This window comes from Rutidosis leptorrhynchoides, chromosome 2 (genome assembly GCF_046630445.1).
Source record: "Rutidosis leptorrhynchoides isolate AG116_Rl617_1_P2 chromosome 2, CSIRO_AGI_Rlap_v1, whole genome shotgun sequence".
Lineage (NCBI taxonomy): Eukaryota > Viridiplantae > Streptophyta > Magnoliopsida > Asterales > Asteraceae > Rutidosis > Rutidosis leptorrhynchoides.
This window is the reverse complement of record NC_092334.1, coordinates 345,582,321-345,588,101: the sequence shown is the minus strand read 5'-3', so window position 1 is coordinate 345,588,101 and position 5,781 is coordinate 345,582,321.

Genomic DNA, 5,781 nt, shown 5'->3' with positions numbered 1-5,781 from the left:
TAATTTTATGAGATATTTCATGCTAGTTGCCAAATGATGGTTCCCACATGTGTTAGGTGACTCACATGGGCTGCTAAGAGCTGATCATTGGAGTGTATATACCAATAGTACATACATCTAAAAGCTGTGTATTGTACGAGTACGAATACGGGTGCATACGAGTAGAATTGTTGATGAAACTGAACGAGGATGTAATTGTAAGCATTTTTGTTAAGTAGAAGTATTTTGATAAGTGTATTGAAGTCTTTCAAAAGTGTATAAATACATATTAAAACACTACATGTATATACATTTTAACTGAGTCGTTAAGTCATCGTTAGTCGTTACATGTAAGTGTTGTTTTGAAACCTTTAGGTTAACGATCTTGTTAAATGTTGTTAACCCAATGTTTATAATATCAAATGAGATTTTAAATTATTATATTATCATGATATTATCATGTATGAATATCTCTTAATATGATATATATACATTAAATGTCTTTACAACGATAATCGTTACATATATGTCTCGTTTAAAAATCATTAAGTTAGTAGTCTTGTTTTTACATATGTAGTTCATTGTTAATATACTTTATGATATGTTTTCTTATCATAGTATCATGTTAACTATATATATATATCCATATATATGTCATCATATAGTTTTTACAAGTTTTAACGTTCGTGAATCACCGATCAACTTGGGTGGTGAATTGTCTATATGAAACATATTTCAATTAATCAAGTCTTAACAAGTTTGATTGCTTAACATGTTGGAAACATTTAATCATGTAAACATCAATCTCAATTAATATATATAAACATGGAAAAGTTCGGGTCACTACAACGGATGCCTTCACAAGTGAGCTTAGGAGTTCCGGACGAACCACTAACTGTCGTCACAGTACCGGACTAACTATCGGGTAATGAAGATAGCAAAAAAAACGCCTCAAGCTCATCATCAAATTTAATATTAACATATTTCAACCGAGTTAAAATCAAATTAAACTCGTTAACATGATTCCCCGCCGACGAACCCTCCATCATCCTAGCATTTACTAATTGCCGAAGCAAGAAAACATTATTCAAAGCGGATGGCTTTTCATACATGCTGGATAACTCAACAATCGATCATGTAATCGTGGTTTCACCCACAATGTTGTAAGCAACATTCTTGGCTAGAGGAAGTCGAACAACCCCAGGCTTGCTTATCCAACTAGTCCCACTCGCCTTGCTCCATCTCTTACGGTTGAACATCCGTTAAATGTTGATAAAACTTCTTTTGATATAGAAGGTCTTCAAAACGATCTTTCAAATGCTAAAATCGGTTCTATCAAATCGATCAATCTTCACATCATTCTTATCCTCCATTGTTCCTGCAAACACGAGAGCCTTAGCTCTGATACCACTTTTAGGAACGATTAGGTGAGCCCTAACAAGACTTGATAACCACAAGTTACGAAACCCACTGATAACAAACGAATATATGTGATGATCATGAAGAAAACTATCAAGAATGTAAAAACACGAGAATTTAACAAGGTTATATTTAATCAAAGTGATTACTTTCATCCTCGTCCAACCAAAGAGTATTCTTTTATTGATTTCGTAGGTATTATATACATGTCACATATGGGGGTTGATGCGGTAGCGGAGGGGTATAAAATACTATTAAATTTTTGCAGGAAATACTATTAAATACGATACAATTTTACACAAGATATTTATTTATTTATAGAATGGATATACTTAAACCTTGCTACAACACTTATAGGCAGTGTACCTAATCGTACAGTAGTGTAGTTTTTAGTAAGTCCGGTTCGTTCCACAGGGAATCTTTTTTAAACAAAGCTCAACGCTATATTAGTTTACTTTTATAAAAATACAAACATATATATAAGTAATATTATTATTATAAAGGGGGTTTTTACCGTTTAATGACCGGTTTGTCGATTTTAAAACTTTAGTCGCAGTTAAAACCAAATGTAAAATAATAAATAAATACAAGACTTAATTTTAAGCGTAAAGTTAATAACGATAATGAAATTGCGAATAATAAAAGTGCGATAAAATAAACTTGCGATAATTAAAAAGGACGATAATTAAAAGTGCAATTAAATAACAATAAATAAAAGTGCGATAATTAGAAGTGCAATTAAATATAAAATAAAGGAAATTAAATATGAAATAAAAGAATTATGCTTATTTAAACTTCCGTAATCATGATGTTTGACGTGTTGATTTTAGTTTTATGCCCATGGGTTAATTGTCCTTTGTCCTGGATTATTTAATATGTCCGTCTGGTTTTTGTCCATAACAGTTCATCAGTCATAAATATAAAGTGCGAGTGTCCTCGTCAAATTATTCTTATACCCGAAGTTAAATATTCTAACTAATTGGGGATTTAAACTGTAACAAGATTTTAATACTTTGTTTAATAATTACACCAGGTTGTCGACTGAATGTAACCCAAGGTTTTAATATTTTGTTATCAATTATACCAAGTGTCCTTTGTACATAATTTCACCCCTGTTTTAATTATTCTAGTGGCTATTAATCCATTCTCGTGTCCGGTTAAATGAACGATTATTCGTACATATAAATACCCCGCCCATCGTGTCCGATTGAGTGTATATGGTAATTTATAGGGACGCCCAATTGTAAATCTTTATATTAACATTAACAAACTATCATTTAGTTAAACAAATATAAAGCCCATTAATAGCTCATAGTCTAATTTCCACAAGTGTCGTTCTTTTGTCCAAACCCTAATTATGGTACAAAGCCCAATTACCCAATTTTAGTAATTAGCCCAACATCATGATTACTTCGTTTTAAATAAGCATAATAATAACTTAGCTACGAGACATTAATGTAAAAAGGTTGAACATAACTTACAATGATTAAAAATAGCGTAGCGTTACACGGACAGAATTTCGACTTACACCCTTACAACATTCGCTAACATACCCTTATTATTAGAATTATAATTAAAATTAAAATATAAATTATAAATATATATATATATTTTACGTATGAGGAGAAGAAGAAAAAAGATGATGATTTGCGATCAGAATTCGGTTGCTTTTATAGGGATTTTTGACTTTTGAGGCTCCGCGACTAGCGGCATTTTTGCCTTCAAACTCCGCTAGTCGCGGAGTTTGAAATTACAGCTCATATCAGTTTGGAGTCTTTCTTGCCGACGGATTTATAAATATATATAATATATTAAATAATTATAAGAATTATTTAAATATTATATTATATTTATGTGCATAGTTGATTTGTAATTTTTAGTCCGTTGCGTCGAGCGTTGAGAGTTGACTCATGTCCCAGTTCCGGATTTTCGAACGTCCTTGCGTACAATTTTATATTTTGTACTTTGCGTTTTGAATCTTGTACTCTTGTAATTTCGAGACGTTTCTTATCAATAATTGGAACCTCTTTGATTGTCTTTTGTACTTTTGAGCTTTTTGGTCGTTTGCGTCTTCAATTCGTCGAATCTGTCTTTTGTCTTCACCTTTTATTATTTAAACGAATATCACTTGTAAATAGAACAATTGCAACTAAAAGCTTGTCTTTCTTGAGGAATAATGCTATGAAATATATGTTCGTTTTTAGCATTATCAAATATTCCCACACTTGAGCGTTGCTTGTCCTCAAGCAATATCGTCTTGAAATACTAGAATCACTTCTTTATTCTTCACACTTTGTACATCAGTGATTTCTATACGGCGGTATAAACAATGGTAGTAACGATATGGTTTACAGTTCCACATGACTATAAAAATTTAGATCCATTAAGGAAATTGGATCTTTATGAAAACATTTGATCTTTTGAAAATTAAATCTAGTTTTTACCCTAGATAAGTTTTCCGGAATAACCCTTTACCGGTGTTTGCAAAATATTTTTGTGGGTTTGGTGGGTTTCAGATTTGAAAATTTTAGCTCAAAACTTGCGGTTTTGTGTCACCCACTTGCTAACCTTGTATTTGGAAAGCAACACGTCCAGTTTACTTGTCCCGTATATTACCTTTCGGTAAACTACCGTTCGGTTGTAAAGGAAAGCGTTGAACAAGCAACTGTTAAGGCAATATCCCCTGACATGCTTTTAATTATGGTCTATAACGTGTCGGACGCAATTACTATCCTTGGTAGGAGCAATAGTAAAGCTCACCCTTATGATTTTTCGGTATGGCACAAGGTCCTGTCTTTGACCACTATGCAACCACCGTTCTTACGGTTGACACCCGATTTGGTTCAGGTGACCTAATGAATTCCAGGTGAATTCCTAGGATTTTACGTTCAATGGTAATGAACGCATTGAAAATAGGGTTTTCAAAAAACAAATCGGTTTGTAATTTTGATCAAAATATTTTCTCGTTCAAGCTCGAGTTTAGATGAAAGGACCCGTCCTAATCCACCTGGACGAAGTCATCAACATTTGGTCCCATTGCGATGATCGGCTCCAAGTAATGTCCTTATATTGAGCAAATGCACAGCGGAAGACTTAATTCGTACCTGAGAATAAACATGCTTTAAAGTGTCAACCAAAAGGTTGGTGAGTTCATAGGTTTATCATAACAATCATTTCAATATGTTAATAGACCACAAGATTTCATAATCATAAACATAATACACTCGCAAGTGTATGTAAAGCATTCTAAGTGGTTGAGCACTTGGTAACCATACTTAACATTTAATAAACGTCGCATATTCACTTTATTATGAAATCTCACTACACCGTACCAAGTGTAGTCACCAAAACGAAGTACTGTGCAACCGTTGAATACTGGTCGTCCAGTCCAGTTGGGGTTGTCAGGCCCGATAGATCTATCAACAGGATTCGCGTTTACAATACCCATGTAAATAGTAGTTACCAAGCTACAGGGAAATATGCCAGTGGTACAACTCAACGTAGAATATATTTTTAAGTACTTGTGTCTATTTTGTAAACATTTATAAAAGCAGCGCATGTATTCTCAGCCCAAAAATATATATTGCAAAAGCAATTAAAAAGGGAGCAAATAAAACTCACTTTTGCCTTGAAGGTATTTAATTCGACTTGGTCTCCGATAGATATCACGAACCTAACCATATATATAATATATCAACATATTTTCTTTTTAAGTAATCGTTACATATATATATACTTTTAATATTTTCTTAGTCCGTAGTTAGCAGTCTGATGTTAGTGGTCCACAATTAGTTGCTTAAATAAAATAAATAAAGACCCCATCGTATTCGTATTGATCAGAATTAATCTCGACCCATGGTACCATGTTGTCAAATGACGTGTTGCGTACATAAAGTACCGTGTTGTCAAATGACGTGTTTCGTACAATCATGAGGTCTTATGATTAATCTTCTCGTGTTGTTTACTGGTGGTCCTGAAATATATAAAATCAAATGATAAGTAATTATATATAAAATATCATATTAATTAGAAAAGATATGATTAATTTACTTTTTCTCCAAATATTTTCGTAGCTAAACTAGCTTCGGATACCCAATCTTGTTTTAGTCGTAGTTTCTTCATTACAACTCCGTTTTTGTTGGTTCAACTTGCCACTTCCTTGGATCGAGTCAAATTTTAAGAATATGAACTGAAAATACCTTAGTTTGTATTCAAAATCATAGGTTATAGGTCAAACTTGGGTGAAACTTATGAAAGTGATCATTTTCCATCATAAAAACAACATTTAATGATCATTTTTCTAAAAATACTTACACTTTGAGTTAAACCATGAAATTTTTATGTGTTAACATATTCATAAGAAATATCATTTTTTCAGAACAT